Source organism: Hyla sarda, chromosome 8 (assembly GCF_029499605.1).
Source record: "Hyla sarda isolate aHylSar1 chromosome 8, aHylSar1.hap1, whole genome shotgun sequence".
Taxonomy (NCBI): domain Eukaryota; kingdom Metazoa; phylum Chordata; class Amphibia; order Anura; family Hylidae; genus Hyla; species Hyla sarda.
Genome location: NC_079196.1, coordinates 122,367,865 through 122,393,198, shown reverse-complemented (window position 1 = coordinate 122,393,198; position 25,334 = coordinate 122,367,865). Strand labels below are relative to the sequence as shown.

Here is a 25,334-nt window from a genome sequence, read left to right as displayed (position 1 = left end):
GGTTTAATTGATTATTTGGCAGTTTTCGCATGGAGAAAGGGTTTCATTTTGGATTAAGGTTTATTTGAGTTATTGTTGTTAGTTGTTTTGTTGTTTTAATTTGTTTTATTCTGGAAATAAATAAAAAAAAAAAAAAAAAAAAGTTACCTGATGATGAGCACAAAAATCTAGTTCATATGAGATCTTAGAACTATGATTTAGTTCTGAGGGAAACTTAAAAAAAAAAAATCTGTTCTTATCAGTTTAATATCTGATACGTCCCCTATCTGGGGACCATATATTAAATGGATTTTTGAGAACGGGGGCCGATTTCGAAGCTTGCTTCCGTCGCCCTATGCATTGACCCGATATGGCAGTATCTTCGGGTACAGTGCACCACCCCCTTACAGGGTTAAAAAGAAAGATTCCTACTTTCATTGCTACCTGCTTGCTGGCTAGCCAGCTAGCCAGCCCTGTGGGCCTTGCTGCTGCTGCTGCAGCCAAAAAACAAAAGGTGGTGCTGCTGCTGCTTCTGCTGCTTCTGCTTGTGTCTGGCCGCTGTTGGAGCGTCCAGGCACAGGACTTCTGCTGCTGCTGACTAAATGGCCTCCTTAATTGGATCATTTGAGTAGCCAGCACACCTGTGCAGGTAGGGCATGACATGATAGGCAGCTGCCTTGATAGCGGGTGGGTGCTGAAAGTTCCTAATTGACAAAATAAGATTAATGCTTATGAAGAAATATAAAATCTCATCCCTTCCCCAATATCACGCCACACCCCTACCCCTTAATTCCCTGGTTGAACTTGATGGACATATGTCTTTTTTCGACCGTACTAACTATGTAACTATGTAACATAACATGGGGGGGGGGGTCTCCTGGCTGTTCACACAGGTGTGTCATTGCTGTACATTGACCATGCATTGCTTCTGTGGTATTGCAAAGGCAAAGACAAATGCTTCCAGCCATCCATTGCACTAATGGATTGGTCATCAGCTGGCTGTCTATGTCCCGCATCAATATAGACCAAAGTACAGAGGGTTAGGCTATGCTATTGTGCACCTACCTGATGCATCAGAAGGTGCGAGGCCCTTGCTAAATTCTGTGCACAGACTTTGAGATCTATGCTTTAGACTGTATCTAAACCTGCTCCAACATGGACTGACATTCTGGCCTACTTTCAGCCGATGCGACTTGTCTGTCGCTGAACAGTCGCTTTTTATGTATTCAGCACCTATGTATAATGTTGTAAAAATGCTCTAGAAGCTAAAGTCGCAGAAATGTCACACATATTTGGCCTACAACTTTCTGTGCGATAAATTCAGACAGGAAAAATCAGTATAAATCCTTAGAAAATTATCCCCCAGTGTCTCCATCTGCTGGCGGTATTGAATAAGCATTGCTGCACTGATGGGGTATGCATTGACGAAAAAAAAGAAGAAAAAGAAGAATAATACGCCCAGAAAAGAGGCGAAAAGGAGAAAAACGTAAAAAAACGTGAAAAAAAAGTAAGAGGAAGAGAAGGGAAAAAAAGGTGGAAATGGGTTTAAAAGTGATTTCGGCGGAGAAATATATACATATATATATATATATATATATATATATATATATATATATATATACGCGCACACACACACATATATATAAACGTATTCTCCGTTGAGATATTGCAGCCGCTGCTGTGTCCAGGCCCAGGAGCCTTAGCACTGTGCTGTGATGTCACTCAATACCACTGACATCACTAGGTGTAAACAACATCTCTCCTTTGCTGTGTATGTGACTATGGAGCTGTTTGGTGATGTCGTCTATTATGGCCTTCATAGAAGCAACAGGAGATTGTTGCATCCATCTAGAACCCTCAGAACTACAGTGCTATGATGTCACTCACTTCCACAGGCCTTGCAGAGTGTAAACAACAACAACCCAGCTTTGTTGTGTATGTAACCATAGGGATTTGTGATGTCACCTAGAACCTTCACAGCAGCGACAGCTTTATGAGGAGCATCAGCACTGCTCTGCCTGAGCAGAACCATCACCGCCATAGGTTGTCAAATAACCCGGATTTAACCCACACAGGTAAGTCCAATGGGGTGCAAGCATGTCCTCTATGCTTACAGCTTCCCGTGGGTGTTGGTTTGATACCGTTTGGGGACAGCCAAGGAGGCATCTGCAGGCAACAAAGGTAGGTGTGTGCTTGTGTGTGTGTTTCCTATGCAGATCCTAAGCCCAGTGTCAAATGCAAGTAGGAGGAGTAAGAAGGGTTCCTGGCAAATCCGGGTTATGGATTGCATTTAAAAAGGCCCCGTGGGAGTGCAATGGGCCCCTGTCTTGCTGCTTAGCAATAATGGTATGGGTTTAGGTTCTGCTGTGTGTACTGGTGGTTGACTGCCCCCCAGCCCAGAGTGTGCATGGAAAATTGTCTGGCAGCCTCCCTGACAGCAAGCAGTGATAGTGCCCATGAAGGGGACCTTGTTGGGCCCGCCCCTTTCACGGTTATCGCTTCTCGGCCTTTTGGCTAAGATCAAGTGTAGTATCTGTTCTTATCAGTTTAATATCTGATACGTCCCCTATCTGGGGACCATATATTAAATGGATTTTTGAGAACAGGGGCCGATTTCGAAGCTTGCTTCCGTCGCCCTATGCATTGACCCGATATGGCAGTATCTTCGGGTACAGTGCACCACCCCCTTACAGGGTTAAAAAGAAAGATTCCTACTTTCATTGCTACCTGCTTGCTGGCTAGCCAGCTAGCCAGCCCTGTGGGCCTTGCTGCTGCTGCAGCCAAAAAACAAAAGGTGCTGCTGCTGCTGCTTCTGCTGCTTCTGCTTCTGCTTGTGTCTGGCCGCTGTTGGAGCGTCCAGGCACAGGACTTCTGCTGCTGCTGACTAAATGGCCTCCTTAATTGGATCATTTGAGTAGCCAGCACACCTGTGCAGGTAGGGCATGACATGATAGGCAGCTGCCTTGATAGCGGGTGGGTGCTGAATGTTCCTAATTGACAAAATAAGATTAATGCTTATGAAGAAATATAAAATCTCATCCCTTCCCCAATATCGCGCCACACCCCTACCCCTTAATTCCCTGGTTGAACTTGATGGACATATGTCTTTTTTCGACCGTACTAACTATGTAACTATGTAACATAACATGGGGGGGGGGTCTCCTGGCTGTTCACACAGGTGTGTCATTGCTGTACATTGACCATGCATTGCTTCTGTGGTATTGCAAAGGCAAAGACAAATGCTTCCAGCCATCCATTGCACTAATGGATTGGTCATCAGCTGGCTGTCTATGTCCCGCATCAATATAGACCAAAGTACAGAGGGTTAGGCTATGCTATTGTGCACGTACCTGATGCATCAGAAGGTGCGAGGCCCTTGCTAAATTCTGTGCACAGACTTTGAGATCTATGCTTTAGACTGTATCTAAACCTGCTCCAACATGGACTGACATTCTGGCCTACTTTCAGCCGATGTGACTTGTCTGTCGCTGAACAGTCGCTTTTTATGTATTCAGCACCTATGTATAATGTTGTAAAAATGCTCTAGAAGCTAAAGTCGCAGAAATGTCACACATATTTGGCCTGCAACTTTCTGTGCGACAAATTCAGACAGGAAAAATCAGTATAAATCCTTAGAAAATTATCCCCAGTGTCTCCATCTGCTGGCGGTATTGAATAAGCATTGCTGCACTGATGGGGTATGCATTAGACGAAAAAAAAAGAAGAAAAAGAAGAATAATACGCCCAGAAAAGAGGCGAAAAGGAGAAAAACGTAAAAAAACGTGAAAAAAAAGTAAGAGGAAGAGAAGGGAAAAAAAGGTGGAAATGGGTTTAAAAGTGATTTCGGCGGAGAAATATATATATATATATATATATATATATATATATATATATATATATATACGCGCACACACACACATATATATAAACGTATTCTCCGTTGAGATATTGCAGCCGCTGCTGTGTCCAGGCCCAGGAGCCTTAGCACTGTGCTGTGATGTCACTCAATACCACTGACATCACTAGGTGTAAACAACATCTCTCCTTTGCTGTGTATGTGACTATGGAGCTGTTTGGTGATGTCGTCTATTATGGCCTTCATAGAAGCAACAGGAGATTGTTGCATCCATCTAGAACCCTCAGAACTACAGTGCTATGATGTCACTCACTTCCACAGGCCTTGCAGAGTGTAAACAACAACAACCCAGCTTTGTTGTGTATGTAACCATAGGGATTTGTGATGTCACCTAGAACCTTCACAGCAGCGACAGCTTTATGAGGAGCATCAGCACTGCTCTGCCTGAGCAGAACCATCACCGCCATAGGTTGTCAAATAACCCGGATTTAACCCACACAGGTAAGTCCAATGGGGTGCAGGCATGTCCTCTATGCTTACAGCTTCCCGTGGGTGTTAGTTTGATACCGTTTGGGGACAGCCAAGGAGGCATCTGCAGGCAACAAAGGTAGGTGTGTGCTTGTGTGTGTGTTTCCTATGCAGATCCTAAGCCCAGTGTCACATGCAAGTAGGAGGAGTAAGAAGGGTTCCTGGCAAATCCGGGTTATGGATTGCATTTAAAAAGGCCCCATGGGAGTGCAATGGGCCCCTGTCTTGTTGCTTAGCAATAATGGTATGGGTTTAGGTTCTGCTGTGTGTACTGGTGGTTGACTGCCCCCCAGCCCAGAGTGTGCATGGAAAATTGTCTGGCAGCCTCCCTGACAGCAAGCAGTGATAGTGCCCATGAAGGGGACCTTGTTGGGCCCGCCCCTTTCACGGTTATCGCTTCTCGGCCTTTTGGCTAAGATCAAGTGTAGTATCTGTTCTTATCAGTTTAATATCTGATACGTCCCCTATCTGGGGACCATATATTAAATGGATTTTTGAGAACGGGGGCCGATTTCGAAGCTTGCTTCCGTCGCCCTATGCATTGACCCGATATGGCAGTATCTTCGGGTACAGTGCACCACCCCCTTACAGGGTTAAAAAGAAAGATTCCTACTTTCATTGCTACCTGCTTGCTGGCTAGCCAGCTAGCCAGCCCTGTGGGCCTTGCTGCTGCTGCAGCCAAAAAACAAAAGGTGGTGCTTCTGCTGCTTCTGCTTCTGCTTGTGTCTGGCCGCTGTTGGAGCGTCCAGGCACAGGACTTCTGCTGCTGCTGACTAAATGGCCTCCTTAATTGGATCATTTGAGTAGCCAGCACACCTGTGCAGGTAGGGCATGACATGATAGGCAGCTGCCTTGATAGCGGGTGGGTGCTGAATGTTCCTAATTGACAAAATAAGATTAATGCTTATGAAGAAATATAAAATCTCATCCCTTCCCCAATATCGCGCCACACCCCTACCCCTTAATTCCCTGGTTGAACTTGATGGACATATGTCTTTTTTCGACCGTACTAACTATGTAACTATGTAACATAACATGGGGGGGGGTCTCCTGGCTGTTCACACAGGTGTGTCATTGCTGTACATTGACCATGCATTGCTTCTGTGGTATTGCAAAAGCAAAGACAAATGCTTCCAGCCATCCATTGCACTAATGGATTGGTCATCAGCTGGCTGTCTATGTCCCGCATCAATATAGACCAAAGTACAGAGGGTTAGGCTATGCTATTGTGCACCTACCTGATGCATCAGAAGGTGCGAGGCCCATGCTAAATTCTGTGCACAGACTTTGAGATCTATGCTTTAGACTGTATCTAAACCTGCTCCAACATGGACTGACATTCTGGCCTACTTTCAGCCGATGCGACTTGTCTGTCGCTGAACAGTCGCTTTTTATGTATTCAGCACCTATGTATAATGTTGTAAAAATGCTCTAGAAGCTAAAGTCGCAGAAATGTCACACATATTTGGCCTGCAACTTTCTGTGCGACAAATTCAGACAGGAAAAATCAGTATAAATCCTTAGAAAATTATCCCCCAGTGTCTCCATCTGCTGGCGGTATTGAATAAGCATTGCTGCACTGATGGGGTATGCATTAGACGAAAAAAAAGAAGAAAAAGAAGAATAATACGCCCAGAAAAGAGGCGAAAAGGAGAAAAACGTAAAAAAACGTGAAAAAAAAGTAAGAGGAAGAGAAGGGAAAAAAAGGTGGAAATGGGTTTAAAAGTGATTTCGGCGGAGAAATATATATATATATATATATATATATATATATATATATATATATATACGCGCACACACACACATATATATAAACGTATTCTCCGTTGAGATATTGCAGCCGCTGCTGTGTCCAGGCCCAGGAGCCTTAGCACTGTGCTGTGATGTCACTCAATACCACTGACATCACTAGGTGTAAACAACATCTCTCCTTTGCTGTGTATGTGACTATGGAGCTGTTTGGTGATGTCGTCTATTATGGCCTTCATAGAAGCAACAGGAGATTGTTGCATCCATCTAGAACCCTCAGAACTACAGTGCTATGATGTCACTCACTTCCACAGGCCTTGCAGAGTGTAAACAACAACAACCCAGCTTTGTTGTGTATGTAACCATAGGGATTTGTGATGTCACCTAGAACCTTCACAGCAGCGACAGCTTTATGAGGAGCATCAGCACTGCTCTGCCTGAGTAGAACCATCACCGCCATAGGTTGTCAAATAACCCGGATTTAACCCACACAGGTAAGTCCAATGGGGTGCAGGCATGTCCTCTATGCTTACAGCTTCCCGTGGGTGTTGGTTTGATACCGTTTGGGGACAGCCAAGGAGGCATCTGCAGGCAACAAAGGTAGGTGTGTGCTTGTGTGTGTGTTTCCTATGCAGATCCTAAGCCCAGTGTCACATGCAAGTAGGAGGAGTAAGAAGGGTTCCTGGCAAATCCGGGTTATGGATTGCATTTAAAAAGGCCCCGTGGGAGTGCAATGGGCCCCTGTCTTGCTGCTTAGCAATAATGGTATGGGTTTAGGTTCTGCTGTGTGTACTGGTGGTTGACTGCCCCCCAGCCCAGAGTGTGCATGGAAAATTGTCTGGCAGCCTCCCTGACAGCAAGCAGTGATAGTGCCCATGAAGGGGACCTTGTTGGGCCCGCCCCTTTCACGGTTATCGCTTCTCGGCCTTTTGGCTAAGATCAAGTGTAGTATCTGTTCTTATCAGTTTAATATCTGATACGTCCCCTATCTGGGGACCAGATATTAAATGGATTTTTGAGAACGGGGGCCGATTTCGAAGCTTGCTTCCGTCGCCCTATGCATTGACCCGATATGGCAGTATCTTCGGGTACAGTGCACCACCCCCTTACAGGGTTAAAAAGAAAGATTCCTACTTTCATTGCTACCTGCTTGCTGGCTAGCCAGCTAGCCAGCCCTGTGGGCCTTACTGCTGCTGCTGCAGCCAAAAAACAAAAGGTGGTGCTGCTGCTGCTTCTGCTGCTTCTGCTTCTGCTTGTGTCTGGCCGCTGTTGGAGCGTCCAGGCACAGGACTTCTGCTGCTGCTGACTAAATGGCCTCCTTAATTGGATCATTTGAGTAGCCAGCACACCTGTGCAGGTAGGGCATGACATGATAGGCAGCTGCCTTGATAGCGGGTGGGTGCTGAATGTTCCTAATTGACAAAATAAGATTAATGCTTATGAAGAAATATAAAATCTCATCCCTTCCCCAATATCGCGCCACACCCCTACCCCTTAATTCCCTGGTTGAACTTGATGGACATATGTCTTTTTTCGACCGTACTAACTATGTAACTATGTAACATAACATGTGGGGGGGGGGGTCTCCTGGCTGTTCACACAGGTGTGTCATTGCTGTACATTGACCATGCATTGCTTCTGTGGTATTGCAAAGGCAAAGACAAATGCTTCCAGCCATCCATTGCACTAATGGATTGGTCATCAGCTGGCTGTCTATGTCCCGCATCAATATAGACCAAAGTACAGAGGGTTAGGCTATGCTATTGTGCACCTACCTGATGCATCAGAAGGTGCGAGGCCCTTGCTAAATTCTGTGCACAGACTTTGAGATCTATGCTTTAGACTGTATCTAAACCTGCTCCAACATGGACTGACATTCTGGCCTACTTTCAGCCGATGCGACTTGTCTGTCGCTGAACAGTCGCTTTTTATGTATTCAGCACCTATGTATAATGTTGTAAAAATGCTCTAGAAGCTAAAGTCGCAGAAATGTCACACATATTTGGCCTGCAACTTTCTGTGCGACAAATTCAGACAGGAAAAATCAGTATAAATCCTTAGAAAATTATCCCCCAGTGTCTCCATCTGCTGGCGGTATTGAATAAGCATTGCTGCACTGATGGGGTATGCATTAGACGAAAAAATAGAAGAAAAAGAAGAATAATACGCCCAGAAAAGAGGCGAAAAGGAGAAAAACGTAAAAAAACGTGAAAAAAAAGTAAGAGGAAGAGAAGGGAAAAAAAGGTGGAAATGGGTTTAAAAGTGATTTCGGCGGAGAAATATATATATATATATATATATATATATATATATATATATATACGCGCACACACACACATATATATAAACGTATTCTCCGTTGAGATATTGCAGCCGCTGCTGTGTCCAGGCCCAGGAGCCTTAGCACTGTGCTGTGATGTCACTCAATACCACTGACATCACTAGGTGTAAACAACATCTCTCCTTTGCTGTGTATGTGACTATGGAGCTGTTTGGTGATGTCGTCTATTATGGCCTTCATAGAAGCAACAGGAGATTGTTGCATCCATCTAGAACCCTCAGAACTACAGTGCTATGATGTCACTCACTTCCACAGGCCTTGCAGAGTGTAAACAACAACAACCCAGCTTTGTTGTGTATGTAACCATAGGGATTTGTGATGTCACCTAGAACCTTCACAGCAGCGACAGCTTTATGAGGAGCATCAGCACTGCTCTGCCTGAGCAGAACCATCACCGCCATAGGTTGTCAAATAACCCGGATTTAACCCACACAGTTAAGTCCAATGGGGTGCAGGCATGTCCTCTATGCTTACAGCTTCCCGTGGGTGTTGGTTTGATACCGTTTGGGGACAGCCAAGGAGGCATCTGCAGGCAACAAAGGTAGGTGTGTGCTTGTGTGTGTGTTTCCTATGCAGATCCTAAGCCCAGTGTCACATGCAAGTAGGAGGAGTAAGAAGGGTTCCTGGCAAATCCGGGTTATGGATTGCATTTAAAAAGGCCCCGTGGGAGTGCAATGGGCCCCTGTCTTGCTGCTTAGCAATAATGGTATGGGTTTAGGTTCTGCTGTGTGTACTGGTGGTTGACTGCCCCCCAGCCCAGAGTGTGCATGGAAAATTGTCTGGCAGCCTCCCTGACAGCAAGCAGTGATAGTGCCCATGAAGGGGACCTTGTTGGGCCCACCCCTTTCACGGTTATCGCTTCTCGGCCTTTTGGCTAAGATCAAGTGTAGTATCTGTTCTTATCAGTTTAATATCTGATACGTCCCCTATCTGGGGACCATATATTAAATGGATTTTTGAGAACGGGGGCCGATTTCGAAGCTTGCTTCCGTCGCCCTATGCATTGACCCGATATGGCAGTATCTTCGGGTACAGTGCACCACCCCCTTACAGGGTTAAAAAGAAAGATTCCTACTTTCATTGCTACCTGCTTGCTGGCTAGCCAGCTAGCCAGCCCTGTGGGCCTTGCTGCTGCTGCTGCAGCCAAAAAACAAAAGGTGGTGCTGCTGCTGCTTCTGCTGCTTCTGCTTCTGCTTGTGTCTGGCCGCTGTTGGAGCGTCCAGGCACAGGACTTCTGCTGCTGCTGACTAAATGGCCTCCTTAATTGGATCATTTGAGTAGCCAGCACACCTGTGCAGGTAGGGCATGACATGATAGGCAGCTGCCTTGATAGCGGGTGGGTGCTGAATGTTCCTAATTGACAAAATAAGATTAATGCTTATGAAGAAATATAAAATCTCATCCCTTCCCCAATATCGCGCCACACCCCTACCCCTTAATTCCCTGGTTGAACTTGATGGACATATGTCTTTTTTCGACCGTACTAACTATGTAACTATGTAACATAACATGGGGGGGGGGTCTCCTGGCTGTTCACACAGGTGTGTCATTGCTGTACATTGACCATGCATTGCTTCTGTGGTATTGCAAAGGCAAAGACAAATGCTTCCAGCCATCCATTGCACTAATGGATTGGTCATCAGCTGGCTGTCTATGTCCCGCATCAATATAGACCAAAGTACAGAGGGTTAGGCTATGCTATTGTGCACCTACCTGATGCATCAGAAGGTGCGAGGCCCTTGCTAAATTCTGTGCACAGACTTTGAGATCTATGCTTTAGACTGTATCTAAACCTGCTCCAACATGGACTGACATTCTGGCCTACTTTCAGCCGATGCGACTTGTCTGTCGCTGAACAGTCGCTTTTTATGTATTCAGCACCTATGTATAATGTTGTAAAAATGCTCTAGAAGCTAAAGTCGCAGAAATGTCACACATATTTGGCCTGCAACTTTCTGTGCGACAAATTCAGACAGGAAAAATCAGTATAAATCCTTAGAAAATTATCCCCCAGTGTCTCCATCTGCTGGCGGTATTGAATAAGCATTGCTGCACTGATGGGGTATGCATTAGACGAAAAAAAAGAAGAAAAGGAAGAATAATACGCCCAGAAAAGAGGCGAAAAGGAGAAAAACGTAAAAAAACGTGAAAAAAAAGTAAGAGGAAGAGAAGGGAAAAAAAGGTGGAAATGGGTTTAAAAGTGATTTCGGCGGAGAAATATATATATATATATATATATATATATATATATATATATATATATATATATATATACACGCGCACACACACACATATATATAAACGTATTCTCCGTTGAGATATTGCAGCCGCTGCTGTGTCCAGGCCCAGGAGCCTTAGCACTGTGCTGTGATGTCACTCAATACCACTGACATCACTAGGTGTAAACAACATCTCTCCTTTGCTGTGTATGTGACTATGGAGCTGTTTGGTGATGTCGTCTATTATGGCCTTCATAGAAGCAACAGGAGATTGTTGCATCCATCTAGAACCCTCAGAACTACAGTGCTATGATGTCACTCACTTCCACAGGCCTTGCAGAGTGTAAACAACAACAACCCAGCTTTGTTGTGTATGTAACCATAGGGATTTGTGATGTCACCTAGAACCTTCACAGCAGCGACAGCTTTATGAGGAGCATCAGCACTGCTCTGCCTGAGCAGAACCATCACCGCCATAGGTTGTCAAATAACCCGGATTTAACCCACACAGGTAAGTCCAATGGGGTGCAGGCATGTCCTCTATGCTTACAGCTTCCCGTGGGTGTTGGTTTGATACCGTTTGGGGACAGCCAAGGAGGCATCTGCAGGCAACAAAGGTAGGTGTGTGCTTGTGTGTGTGTTTCCTATGCAGATCCTAAGCCCAGTGTCACATGCAAGTAGGAGGAGTAAGAAGGGTTCCTGGCAAATCCGGGTTATGGATTGCATTTAAAAAGGCCCCGTGGGAGTGCAATGGGCCCCTGTCTTGCTGCTTAGCAATAATGGTATGGGTTTAGGTTCTGCTGTGTGTACTGGTGGTTGACTGCCCCCCAGCCCAGAGTGTGCATGGAAAATTGTCTGGCAGCCTCCCTGACAGCAAGCAGTGATAGTGCCCATGAAGGGGACCTTGTTGGGCCCGCCCCTTTCACGGTTATCGCTTCTCGGCCTTTTGGCTAAGATCAAGTGTAGTATCTGTTCTTATCAGTTTTCATGCTGGTGGGGATGGGTGCTGCATGGAGGATGCAGGTGTACCAGGGCTTTCCGGGGCTGGTTCTGAGGAATCAGCTCGACGGCTGCCCCGATGTGACCTGTTCCCTCCGGGTCTCGCCATGAGGCTGAGAGGGTCTAGAGCCGAGGTACTTTTGTGCCTCGGGGAGTGGTGACCCCGAGGTGCCGAAACCCACTGGGAGAATAGGCTCACTGGGTTGAAGCACGGGCACCATAATCTCTTCACCTTGTGGCACTCACCTCTTGATTCCCGGCCTTCTGGCTAGGATCAGAGAAATTTTTATAGATCCGGCCGGATGTCCGGGCAGTATATCTGCACACATTCACTTATTTATTTCTTTTTTGTCTCACTGTGTCACTTTTTGCGTGTTGTGTGTTCACAGGATTTGTCAGGATGCGGTAGCCCTTCTGGGTGTCCCTCCTGGCGGTCTAGGGGAGGTGTGTGTGGCCATTAGGTTCCGCACCTCCCTGCAAACACCCCGGGTACTCCTGCTTTGGCAGGGTACCTACCGTAATCGGCTCTGCGGGCAGATACCTTGGCTAACGCCAAGGGGGATGCCGGGAGCATTTGTGGTCCCCTAGTAGCTTCGGCGAAAAGGGACATCGAACCTGGAACCTCGCAGGTACCTTTTGGTCCGGAGGCGAAGGGTAAGGTTTGTTGGGGGGCCTCTCTCCTATCGGAGAAGGGCTTGCGATAGACCGCATCCTTTGTGCACGGTTTTTTAGTGTAACACGTTTGCACTTTTTCTTGCACTTTGGGTGAATCGAAAGCACGTTCCTCGGCATTAAAAAAAAAAAAAAAAATCTGTTCTTATCAGTTTAATATCTGATACGTCCCCTATCTGGGGACCATATATTAAATGGATTTTTGAGAACGGGGGCCGATTTCGAAGCTTGCTTCCGTCGCCCTATGCATTGACCCGATATGGCAGTATCTTCGGGTACAGTGCACCACCCCCTTACAGGGTTAAAAAGAAAGATTCCTACTTTCATTGCTACCTGCTTGCTGGCTAGCCAGCTAGCCAGCCCTGTGGGCCTTGCTGCTGCTGCTGCAGCCAAAAAACAAAAGGTGGTGCTGCTGCTGCTTCTGCTGCTTCTGCTTCTGCTTGTGTCTGGCCGCTGTTGGAGCGTCCAGGCACAGGACTTCTGCTGCTGCTGACTAAATGGCCTCCTTAATTGGATCATTTGAGTAGCCAGCACACCTGTGCAGGTAGGGCATGACATGATAGGCAGCTGCCTTGATAGCGGGTGGGTGCTGAATGTTCCTAATTGACAAAATAAGATTAATGCTTATGAAGAAATATAAAATCTCATCCCTTCCCCAATATCGCGCCACACCCCTACCCCTTAATTCCCTGGTTGAACTTGATGGACATATGTCTTTTTTCGACCGTACTAACTATGTAACTATGTAACATAACATGGGGGGGGGGTCTCCTGGCTGTTCACACAGGTGTGTCATTGCTGTACATTGACCATGCATTGCTTCTGTGGTATTGCAAAGGCAAAGACAAATGCTTCCAGCCATCCATTGCACTAATGGATTGGTCATCAGCTGGCTGTCTATGTCCCGCATCAATATAGACCAAAGTACAGAGGGTTAGGCTATGCTATTGTGCACCTACCTGATGCATCAGAAGGTGCGAGGCCCTTGCTAAATTCTGTGCACAGACTTTGAGATCTATGCTTTAGACTGTATCTAAACCTGCTCCAACATGGACTGACATTCTGGCCTACTTTCAGCCGATGCGACTTGTCTGTCGCTGAACAGTCGCTTTTTATGTATTCAGCACCTATGTATAATGTTGTAAAAATGCTCTAGAAGCTAAAGTCGCAGAAATGTCACACATATTTGGCCTGCAACTTTCTGTGCGACAAATTCAGACAGGAAAAATCAGTATAAATCCTTAGAAAATTATCCCCCAGTGTCTCCATCTGCTGGCGGTATTGAATAAGCATTGCTGCACTGATGGGGTATGCATTAGACGAAAAAAAAGAAGAAAAAGAAGAATAATACGCCCAGAAAAGAGGCGAAAAGGAGAAAAACGTTAAAAAACGTGAAAAAAAAGTAAGAGGAAGGGAAGGGAAAAAAAGGTGGAAATGGGTTTAAAAGTGATTTCGGCGGATAAATATATATATATATATATATATATATATATATATATATATATATATATATATATATATACGTGCACACACACACATATATATAAACGTATTCTCCGTTGAGATATTGCAGCCGCTGCTGTGTCCAGGCCCAGGAGCCTTAGCACTGTGCTGTGATGTCACTCAATACCACTGACATCACTAGGTGTAAACAACATCTCTCCTTTGCTGTGTATGTGACTATGGAACTGTTTGGTGATGTCGTCTATTATGGCCTTCATAGAAGCAACAGGAGATTGTTGCATCAATCTAGAACCCTCAGAACTACAGTGCTATGATGTCACTCACTATCACAGGCCTTGCAGAGTGTAAACAACAACAACCCAGCTTTGTTGTGTATGTAACCATAGGGATTTGTGATGTCACCTAGAACCTTCACAGCAGCGACAGCTTTATGAGGAGCATCAGCACTGCTCTGCCTGAGCAGAACCATCACCGCCATAGGTTGTCAAATAACCCGGATTTAACCCACACAGGTAAGTCCAATGGGGTGCAGGCATGTCCTCTATGCTTACAGCTTCCCGTGGGTGTTGGTTTGATACCGTTTGGGGACAGCCAAGGAGGCATCTGCAGGCAACAAAGGTAGGTGTGTGCTTGTGTGTGTGTTTCCTATGCAGATCCTAAGCCCAGTGTCACATGCAAGTAGGAGGAGTAAGAAGGGTTCCTGGCAAATCCGGGTTATGGATTGCATTTAAAAAGGCCCCGTGGGAGTGCAATGGGCCCCTGTCTTGCTGCTTAGCAATAATGGTATGGGTTTAGGTTCTGCTGTGTGTACTGGTGGTTGACTGCCCCCCAGCCCAGAGTGTGCATGGAAAATTGTCTGGCAGCCTCCCTGACAGCAAGCAGTGATAGTGCCCATGAAGGGGACCTTGTTGGGCCCGCCCCTTTCACGGTTATCGCTTCTCGGCCTTTTGGCTAAGATCTTGTATCTTGTCAAGGGGCTCTGAGTTCGTCGAACCTTCGGCCTTGAGGCATCGGCGGTTTTTTTAGCCGTCTTAAGCCTCATGCTGCTATAGGAGGAGGACTTACAAAGAACGGGAAGGCGATCCCCCATGGCGACCCTTAGGTTTGCTGCGCATACTGAAACTCGGATTAAGAACACCTTCCGTATTGAAGTGGATGAGGAGAAAAAGGAGAAGATGACTTTGGAATTTTTTGTCAAGAGAATTATGCTGGATTTATTGCACATTCAGAGAGAAGATGTGTTTTGCCTAAAAGACCCAGGTAAAGGACTTTTCATTCTTACCTTGACTTCCGCATCTGCATGTGACCATATGTTTGAGAAAGTTCGGGAGCTTGCCAATGAGGAGGATATGAAAGGACTTGTTTTCATTGCTCTATATTCTAATGGCGATGTTCCACTGGTGGTTACTATGCACGATCCATACGTGGATATAAGAGACATTGTCTTATTTTTAAACCAATATTGTGCGGAAGTCAAATACTCTCATAAAATAATGAATGCAATGGACTTTTGGACTGGAAAGCATAAGTTTGCTGTTAAGTTCAGAGAAGATGTGAGAGGAATTGGAGGTCTGTGTCGCCCACCTGCAAATTTTTTAATTGGGCGTAAACGTGGCTATTTATTCTACCCTGGGATGCCGTATTATTGCAGGAAATGCCATGAATATGGTCATACACAAGAATCTTGCAAAGAGGAAGTGGTTATTTGCAAAAGATGTGGCCAAAAAGGCCACACCACTTTGGACTGTCAAAATGAGATTCTGTGTAATGTGTGTAAGCAGAAAGGACACGCTTTTAAGGATTGTCCTCAACGCTCCTGGGCCAATATTGTGGCTACGTCGGCTGGTCCCTCGATGAGGAAGAGCTCCATGGATGCTGTGCCTGTGCCTAAGACCCACACCCTGAAAGTGATGCCTGAGTCTTCTGCTACCGGAATTCCTGTGATACCTGCTGTGGCTTATGTCTCCAAAAGCATTGTGTCCCCGGGGAAGGTCGTGGGACCTGAGACAGAAGTGAGGGGTTCTCCTCTCATGGAAGTTGAGGGTCCTGGACCGCCCAGAAGGGATACAGAGGAGATGGATGTAGAAGAACGGCGAAAGAGGAAAAGCAGAGACCGGAAAGAGGAAAAGGGCCTTAACATCAAAAGGAGTGGTCGAGTTAGTGCGGACGAGGGGAACGTGGAGATTGTCTGCCAAAAGGTTATAACAGCATCCGACCCTGTTAATATTGAGGAATTTGTGTCACCACCTACAGATTGGGGTTCTTTGTCTGAGGATAATGAATGACCCAGGAGCTACCAAGTGTTAATATCTCCTCCTTCAATGTGAGGAGTTTGAAGAGCCCAGAGAGGAGGGCTGCTTTATTTTCTTTCTTGTCTTCTTTGCCTACAGACATTTTATTTTTACAGGAATGTGCCTTTGATTATGATATCAATTATTCATCTTTGAGATCTGAATGGACTCTTGGCCCGTCTGTGTGGTCAGGGGATAATGAGAGGAAAGTGACTGGTGTTGGCATACTGTTCAAGAGCAGTGAGTATAAAGTTACCTCCTTCACAGACATTGTACCGGTAGAGCCCTGCTCGTTCATATTATTTATAATGACATGAATATGAGACTTTTAAATGTATATGCCTCTCCAGATAAGGATGAAAGATCTGATTTATTAGAGAAAATTCAGTTTTATTTACCGGGTTCATCCCCGCTTATCATCGCTGGTGATTTTAATTGTATAATGGCAGGAGAGGAGCGGGCTGGAGGATCTGAACAAAGGAAAGATAAGACTGAAAAACAACTAAAGGATTTTATAGTTGATTTTAATTTAAAAGATTTGTGGAGAACCTCTTTCCCTAATGACCCTGGGTATACCTGGGGGAATAGCCTTTATATGTCAAGGATTGATTATATTTTTGCTTCTGGATTTGCATTTTATGGGAATATGCAATTGACTTCTACCTTTTTTTCAGATCATAAGATTTTATCTGCTACATGTAAGTTTGATGGGGTTTGCAGAGCCAAAGGAGTCTGGCGTCTGAATGTCTCTTTGCTTGAAGATGAAGAAATTAAATGTAATTTTATCTATCTTTTTAAAAAATTGCAGAACTCAAGGACTAATTTTAATTCTCTTTTAGCATGGTGGGAATTCTGCAAGGTAAAATTTAAAGAGTATTTTATTAAGATGGGTGTTAAAAAAACAAAAGAGAAATTGAAATGGTATAGAGATCTTAACACAAAACTACAAACCTATTATCAACTCAAAGAGCTGGGTGTATATGTAGACGATCTGATTTTAAGTGTTAAAAGTGATATTCAGAAGGCTATAACTAACAAAGGGAAAGAAATAATTTTTAACTCCAAAGTTGAATGTAAAGAGAAGGATGAAAAGTGTACAAGATTCTTTTTTAAAAAGGTAATGGAAACAAAAAAGTTAATGATTAACATTGAGGATGAAACTACTAATGTAGGAATGTTATCCAAAGCTAAATCCTTTTATCAAGATCTGTTTAATGAGAAACCCATTGATATATCTGCTGCTAATTTTCTCCTAAGCACTTTAGATTGTGGTTTAAGTAAGGAGGACCAAGATGCACTTTGCACAGAAGTAAGATGCCAAGAATTAGAAATTGCTGCTAAAAGTTTATCCACAGGTAAAACACCAGGTTCTGATGGACTTCCTGTAGAGTTTTATAAAACCTTTTGGGAGATTTTTAAAGATGATTTGCTTAATATTTTTAAGGAGGCTTTTAATTCTGATGTTCTACCTTTATCTTGGAGGAGTGGTATAGTGTCTCTGATCCCCAAAAAGGGGGATAGGAACAGCTTAGAAAATTGGAGACCAATTACGCTTCTTAATGTTGATTATAAGATTATGTCAAAAATTTTTGTTAACAGAATGAAGCCGTTTTTGTACAAGGTCATCCATGTGGATCAGGTATGTGGTGTCCCAGGAAGGAGTGTAGCTGAACCTTTAAATGCTATTAGGGACGTCATATGGTATCAGCAAGAGCGGAATCAAAATCTAGCCATTCTATCTCTAGATTTTCATAAAGCGTTCGATAGAGTATCACATTGTTTTTTATGGATGGTTTTACAACGCATGGGTTTTCCTAACATATTTATTAAGCAAATTGCTCTCTTATATAAAGGTTCTTTTAGCAGGATTTTAATAAATGGTTTCCTTACAGATTTTATTAATTTATCATCAGGGGTAAAGCAAGGCTGCCCTCTGTCTCCTATACTGTTTATATGTGCAATAGAACCTCTGTTAAACTTAATAAGGAATGATAAAATAATAAAAGGAGTGCCAGTTCCTGGAGGTAATAATGCCACCCTTAAAGTGTGTGGCTATATGGATGATATTAATGTTTTTTGTGAGAGTGCCTTCTCTTTACAAAGAGTTGTTGATGTTACTGATTTCTTTTGTAAAGCTTCTGCTTTTAAACTTAATTTATCTAAATGTGACTGTTTTTATATAGGTAAATGGGAAAACGTGCAAATACCAAACCTAAAATTACAGTCAGAAAAAATAAAAATCCTTGGAGTCATCTTTGATAAAAATAACAATGGTGAGGAAAGTTGGCTAATGGTAAAAGAAAAGGTAAAGAAAAAGGTAGACTTTTGGTCCCTTAGGAAATTATCCTTAGAAGGTAAAATTTTGGTGATTAAGGCTATGCTAATACCCATTATGCTCTATTTAAATATGATTTATCCTCCTAATGAACTTATGTCTAGGCAACTTCAGAGGATTCTCTTTGAGTTTCTATGGAGTTCTAAAGCAGAAAAATTAAAAAGAGATACTATGTATAAGTCACAAAAAAATGGAGGAAAACAGGTTCCCTGTATTAGAAAATTTTTATACTTAAGGTTTTTTAGTTGGTGTTTTAGGGGACTTTTTATGAAAAGTGTATGGTCCTGTTTTTTAAAGTACTCTGCGGGACATATTTTTAGAAAAAGAGAATGGGTGTTTTTATCATTATCTTCTCCTGTACTTTTAACTCCGCCTAAACATTATGCCATCTTAGAAAAAATTATACGTATGTATAACCTTAAAGACTTTGACTTGTTAACCTTGAGGGATGCTCGCAAGATAGAAGTACAGTTAAATTTGCAAGAAGAAATATGTATGGTCTCTAATTTTTCTTATAATAGGTGTGTACAAATATGGAAAAAGGTAAACGAGCCATATCCTTTTAATGAGCACAAGGATTTAGCATGGATGATTATCCATGAGTGTCTTCCGGTAAGATTTTTCCAATATAGAAGAGGTCTAAATGCTGTATGTGTCTGTCCCCGGGATAATTGCAATATAGATGAAACTGTTTTGCACCTTTTCTGGAATTGTTATTTTGCACAAAAGGTTTTTAGACTAATTGGTTCTTTATTGAAATTCCTAACAGGTCTAAAAGTTTTAAATCATGAAGTTGTTTTATATGGCAAAAGTGATGGAGTTACGAAAGAAAAAGAGAGAATTTTGTGGATTTTTATCAACTGTACAAAAAATGTATTATGGAAAGTTCGTAATATCCTTGTCTTCAAAAGAGATTTTATTTGTGAAAAAGAATGTTTGAAGATGATATACAGTGAAGTTTACTTGTACTATTTAATTGATAAAAAGAGATATGGGCAGAAAAAAGCATTAGCTATGTGGAATTTACATTTATGGAAAACAGTATTTGATGTATTGTAAACATTTTTTGTGATGTATTTAAGTTTTTGAGTTTTTTCAATAAAAATGTAAAAAAAAAAAAAAAAAAAAAAAAAAAAATCTGTTCTTATCAGTTTAATATCTGATACGTCCCCTATCTGGGGACCATATATTAAATGGATTTTTGAGAACGGGGGCCGATTTCGAAGCTTGCTTCCGTCGCCCTATGCATTGACCCGATATGGCAGTATCTTCGGGTACAGTGCACCACCCCCTTACAGGGTTAAAAAGAAAGATTCCTACTTTCATTGCTACCTGCTTGCTGGCTAGCCAGCTAGCCAGCCCTGTGGGCCTTGCTGCTGCTGCAGCCAAAAAACAAACGGTGGTGCTGCTGCTGCTTCTGCTGCTTCTGCTTCTGCTTGTGTCTGGCCGCTGTTGGAGCGTCCAGGCACAGGACTTCTGCTGCTGCTGACTAAATGGCCTCCTTAATTGGATCATTTGAGTAGCCAGCACACCTGTGCAGGTAGGGCATGACATGATAGGCAGCTGCCTTGATAGCGGGTGGGTGCTGAATGTTCCTAATTGACAAAATAAGATTAATGCTTATGAAGAAATATAAAATCTCATCCCTTCCCCAATATCGCGCCACACCCCTACCCCTTAATTCCCTGGTTGAACTTGATGGACATATGTCTTTTTTCGACCGTACTAACTATGTAACTATGTAACATAACATGGGGGGGGGGTCTCCTGGCTGTTCACACAGGTGTGTCATTGCTGTACATTGACCATGCATTGCTTCTGTGGTATTGCAAAGGCAAAGACAAATGCTTCCAGCCATCCATTGCACTAATGGATTGGTCATCAGCTGGCTGTCTATGTCCCGCATCAATATAGACCAAAGTACAGAGGGTTAGGCTATGCTATTGTGCACCTACCTGATGCATCAGAAGGTGCGAGGCCCTTGCTAAATTCTGTGCACAGACTTTGAGATCTATGCTTTAGACTGTATCTAAACCTGCTCCAACATGGACTGACATTCTGGCCTACTTTCAGCCGATGCGACTTGTCTGTCGCTGAACAGTCGCTTTTTATGTATTCAGCACCTATGTATAATGTTGTAAAAATGCTCTAGAAGCTAAAGTCGCAGAAATGTCACACATATTTGGCCTGCAACTTTCTGTGCGACAAATTCAGACAGGAAAAATCAGTATAAATCCTTAGAAAATTATCCCCCAGTGTCACCATCTGCTGGGGGTATTGAATAAGCATTGCTGCACTGATGGGGTATGCATTAGACAAAAAAAAAGAAGAAAAAGAAGAATAATACGCCCAGAAAAGAGGCGAAAAGGAGAAAAACGTAAAAAAACGTGAAAAAAAAGTAAGAGGAAGAGAAGGGAAAAAAAGGTGGAAATGGGTTTAAAAGTGATTTTGGCGGAGAAATATATATATATATATATATATATATATATATATATATACGCGCACACACACACATATATATAAACGTATTCTCCGTTGAGATATTGCAGCCGCTGCTGTGTCCAGGCCCAGGAGCCTTAGCACTGTGCTGTGATGTCACTCAATACCACTGACATCACTAGGTGTAAACAACATCTCTCCTTTGCTGTGTATGTGACTATGGAGCTGTTTGGTGATGTCGTCTATTATGGCCTTCATAGAAGCAACAGGAGATTGTTGCATCCATCTAGAACCCTCAGAACTACAGTGCTATGATGTCACTCACTTCCACAGGCCTTGCAGAGTGTAAACAACAACAACCCAGCTTTGTTGTGTATGTAACCATAGGGATTTGTGATGTCACCTAGAACCTTCACAGCAGCGACAGCTTTATGAGGAGCATCAGCACTGCTCTGCCTGAGCAGAACCATCACCGCCATAGGTTGTCAAATAACCCGGATTTAACCCACACAGGTAAGTCCAATGGGGTGCAGGCATGTCCTCTATGCTTACAGCTTCCCGTGGGTGTTGGTTTGATACCGTTTGGGGACAGCCAAGGAGGCATCTGCAGGCAACAAAGGTAGGTGTGTGCTTGTGTGTGTGTTTCCTATGCAGATCCTAAGCCCAGTGTCACATGCAAGTAGGAGGAGTAAGAAGGGTTCCTGGCAAATCCGGGTTATGGATTGCATTTAAAAAGGCCCCGTGGGAGTGCAATGGGCCCCTGTCTTGCTGCTTAGCAATAATGGTATGGGTTTAGGTTCTGCTGTGTGTACTGGTGGTTGACTGCCCCCCAGCCCAGAGTGTGCATGGAAAATTGTCTGGCAGCCTCCCTGACAGCAAGCAGTGATAGTGCCCATGAAGGGGACCTTGTTGGGCCCGCCCCTTTCACGGTTATCGCTTCTCGGCCTTTTGGCTAAGATCAAGTGTACTATCTGTTCTTATCAGTTTAATATCTGATACGTCCCCTATCTGGGGACCATATATTAAATGGATTTTTGAGAACGGGGGCCGATTTCGAAGCTTGCTTCCGTCGCCCTATGCATTGACCCGATATGGCAGTATCTTCGGGTACAGTGCACCACCCCCTTACAGGGTTAAAAAGAAAGATTCCTACTTTCATTGCTACCTGCTTGCTGGCTAGCCAGCTAGCCAGCCCTGTGGGCCTTGCTGCTGCTGCAGCCAAAAAACAAAAGGTGGTGCTGCTTCTGCTGCTTCTGCTTCTGCTTGTGTCTGGCCGCTGTTGGAGCGTCCAGGCACAGGACTTCTGCTGCTGCTGACTAAATGGCCTCCTTAATTGGATCATTTGAGTAGCCAGCACACCTGTGCAGGTAGGGCATGACATGATAGGCAGCTGCCTTGATAGCGGGTGGGTGCTGAATGTTCCTAATTGACAAAATAAGATTAATGCTTATGAAGAAATATAAAATCTCATCCCTTCCCCAATATCGCGCCACACCCCTACCCCTTAATTCCCTGGTTGAACTTGATGGACATATGTCTTTTTTCGACCGTACTAACTATGTAACTATGTAACATAACATGGGGGGGGGGTCTCCTGGCTGTTCACACAGGTGTGTCATTGCTGTACATTGACCATGCATTGCTTCTGTGGTATTGCAAAGGCAAAGACAAATGCTTCCAGCCATCCATTGCACTAATGGATTGGTCATCAGCTGGCTGTCTATGTCCCGCATCAATATAGACCAAAGTACAGAGGGTTAGGCTATGCTATTGTGCACCTACCTGATGCATCAGAAGGTGCGAGGCCCTTGCTAAATTCTGTGCACAGACTTTGAGATCTATGCTTTAGACTGTATCTAAACCTGCTCCAACATGGACTGACATTCTGGCCTACTTTCAGCCGATGCGAGTTGTCTGTTGCTGAACAGTCGCTTTTTATGTATTCAGCACCTATGTATAATGTTGTAAAAATGCTCTAGAAGCTAAAGTCGCAGAAATGTCACACATATTTGGCCTGCAACTTTCTGTGCGACAAATTCAGACAGGAAAAATCAGTATAAATCCTTAGAAAATTATCCCCCAGTGTCTCCATCTGCTGGCGGTATTGAATAAGCATTGCTGCACTGATGGGGTATGCATTAGACGAAAAAAAAGAAGAAAAAGAAGAATAATACGCCCAGAAAAGAGGCGAAAAGGAGAAAAACGTAAAAAAACGTGAAAAAAAAGTAAGAGGAAGAGAAGGGAAAAAAAGGTGGAAATGGGTTTAAAAGTGATTTCGGCGGAGAAATATATATATATATATATATATATATATATATATATATATATATATACGCGCACACACACACATATATATAAACGTATTCTCCGTTGAGATATTGCAGCCGCTGCTGTGTCCAGGCCCAGGAGCCTTAGCACTGTGCTGTGATGTCACTCAATACCACTGACATCACTAGGTGTAAACAACATCTCTCCTTTGCTGTGTATGTGACTATGGAGCTGTTTGGTGATGTCGTCTATTATGGCCTTCATAGAAGCAACAGGAGATTGTTGCATCCATCTAGAACCCTCAGAACTACAGTGCTATGATGTCACTCACTTCCACAGGCCTTGCAGAGTGTAAACAACAACAACCCAGCTTTGTTGTGTATGTAACCATAGGGATTTGTGATGTCACCTAGAACCTTCACAGCAGCGACAGCTTTATGAGGAGCATCAGCACTGCTCTGCCTGAGCAGAACCATCACCGCCATAGGTTGTCAAATAACCCGGATTTAACCCACACAGGTAAGTCCAATGGGGTGCAGGCATGTCCTCTATGCTTACAGCTTCCCGTGGGTGTTGGTTTGATACCGTTTGGGGACAGCCAAGGAGGCATCTGCAGGCAACAAAGGTAGGTGTGTGCTTGTGTGTGTGTTTCCTATGCAGATCCTAAGCCCAGTGTCACATGCAAGTAGGAGGAGTAAGAAGGGTTCCTGGCAAATCCGGGTTATGGATTGCATTTAAAAAGGCCCCGTGGGAGTGCAATGGGCCCCTGTCTTGCTGCTTAGCAATAATGGTATGGGTTTAGGTTCTGCTGTGTGTACTGGTGGTTGACTGCCCCCCAGCCCAGAGTGTGCATGGAAAATTGTCTGGCAGCCTCCCTGACAGCAAGCAGTGATAGTGCCCATGAAGGGGACCTTGTTGGGCCCGCCCCTTTCACGGTTATCGCTTCTCGGCCTTTTGGCTAAGATCAAGTGTAGTAATACAGGAGATCTGGTCAGAAGGTACTCGGGTACCCCTCTCCTCGGCCTTGTGGGATCGCCCAGGTTTATTGCCTGGGCTTCACCCACTTGTTGCTATTGGGGAGAGGGCCTAGTCCCAGGGTAACGAGTAGCGATCGCCTCTCAAGACCTTCGGGTGGAGAGAGGTTAGAACCATGGATGATGATCCGGATCCAGGTTCTGTGCCGGCATACGCAAGGATCAAAAACACCGTGAGAGTCATTCTCACGGATGATACCAAAAGGGCGGACGATTTGAAATTCGTAGTAGAGGACGTGCTCGGAGGAGTTTTCGGAATACAGAAGGGCGAGATATTGGCAATCCAGGACTACCCGAAGCGTAAAATTTTTGATGTGACATTCACACAAAATGGCATCCACAGAGATTTTGTTACCAGAGCTGCTGCGAGTAAAGACAAGAAGCTTCAGGGTGTCCGGATTATTGAGCACGTTCTAGACGATATTAAGCTGGTGGTAGTAAAGATGTATTCCCCTTTCGCCAACCTACACGATGTTGAGTTGTTTTTACAAGTCTATTTTAGTAAGGTTGAGTGCAGAGGAAAAATCATGAACAGCTGTGGCATCTGGACATCTAAGTGGAGATTTCAGGTTACATGCAAAAAAGATGACAGATTGCCAGGGGGAATACAACTACCACCAGCTCGTTTTAAAATAAATAATATGTGTGGCGACCTCTTTTATGCGGGGATGCCAAGCTACTGCAGGAAGTGTCACAGATATGGACACACAAAAGAAAACTGTGAAAGTACATGCAAAAAATGTGGTAGCACACAGCACGAGACAGAGAAATGCACAAGAGGAGGGAGGTGCAATTTCTGTCAACAATTCGGTCACCTTTTCTCCTCTTGTCCCCACAGACATAGGACGGAGCAGCAGTGGCAACCCTGGAGGCAGCAAGGACAGCAACCGGGACACCAGCCGAGGCAAGCAGAGCCAGTGATTACCCCCCCACAAGAGGTAAGCGGTGAGATGGAGAAGGAGAAAGACCCCCCTCAGGCAAAAGGAGGGGACCCTAAAGAGCAGAGGATGGCCAAAAAACGTGCAAGTGGTGAAAAAACTGGCCCCCAGGAGCATGCTGGGTTAAGAGAGGAGCGGACGGCGGCCGAATCCGCTCCTCAGCAACCTCTGGCTCAGGGTCCCCCTGAGAGCGATGATCCGGGTGGAGAGGTGAAGGTTAAA

The 25,334-nt window shown here is 44.3% G+C and overlaps 6 non-coding genes and 4 pseudogenes across 6 annotated transcripts; all 10 read left to right on the top strand.

Annotated features, from left to right (window-relative positions):
• Nucleotides 1-190: 190 nt before the first annotated feature.
• Nucleotides 191-381, top strand: LOC130290221 (U2 spliceosomal RNA). The gene has a single exon (XR_008847538.1). It is a non-coding gene; the product is annotated as a U2 spliceosomal RNA (small nuclear RNA).
• A 2,092-nt stretch (nucleotides 382-2,473) lies between these two features.
• LOC130289043 (U2 spliceosomal RNA) lies at nucleotides 2,474-2,664 on the top strand. The gene has a single exon (XR_008847463.1). It is a non-coding gene; the product is annotated as a U2 spliceosomal RNA (small nuclear RNA).
• Nucleotides 2,665-4,755: 2,091 nt separating this feature from the next.
• Nucleotides 4,756-4,946, top strand: LOC130287606 (U2 spliceosomal RNA). Its single transcript, XR_008847433.1, has one exon. It is a non-coding gene; the product is annotated as a U2 spliceosomal RNA (small nuclear RNA).
• A 2,079-nt stretch (nucleotides 4,947-7,025) lies between these two features.
• LOC130287949 (U2 spliceosomal RNA) lies at nucleotides 7,026-7,216 on the top strand. Its single transcript, XR_008847441.1, has one exon. It is a non-coding gene; the product is annotated as a U2 spliceosomal RNA (small nuclear RNA).
• Nucleotides 7,217-9,307: 2,091 nt separating this feature from the next.
• On the top strand, nucleotides 9,308-9,498 carry LOC130287492 (U2 spliceosomal RNA). The gene has a single exon (XR_008847430.1). It is a non-coding gene; the product is annotated as a U2 spliceosomal RNA (small nuclear RNA).
• A 2,104-nt stretch (nucleotides 9,499-11,602) lies between these two features.
• Nucleotides 11,603-11,762, top strand: LOC130289984 (U2 spliceosomal RNA; annotated as a pseudogene).
• A 655-nt stretch (nucleotides 11,763-12,417) lies between these two features.
• LOC130285635 (U2 spliceosomal RNA) lies at nucleotides 12,418-12,634 on the top strand (annotated as a pseudogene).
• Nucleotides 12,635-19,519: 6,885 nt separating this feature from the next.
• Nucleotides 19,520-19,723, top strand: LOC130290210 (U2 spliceosomal RNA; annotated as a pseudogene).
• A 2,081-nt stretch (nucleotides 19,724-21,804) lies between these two features.
• LOC130288290 (U2 spliceosomal RNA) lies at nucleotides 21,805-21,995 on the top strand. Its single transcript, XR_008847446.1, has one exon. It is a non-coding gene; the product is annotated as a U2 spliceosomal RNA (small nuclear RNA).
• A 2,083-nt stretch (nucleotides 21,996-24,078) lies between these two features.
• LOC130290134 (U2 spliceosomal RNA) lies at nucleotides 24,079-24,211 on the top strand (annotated as a pseudogene).
• Nucleotides 24,212-25,334: the final 1,123 nt, after the last annotated feature.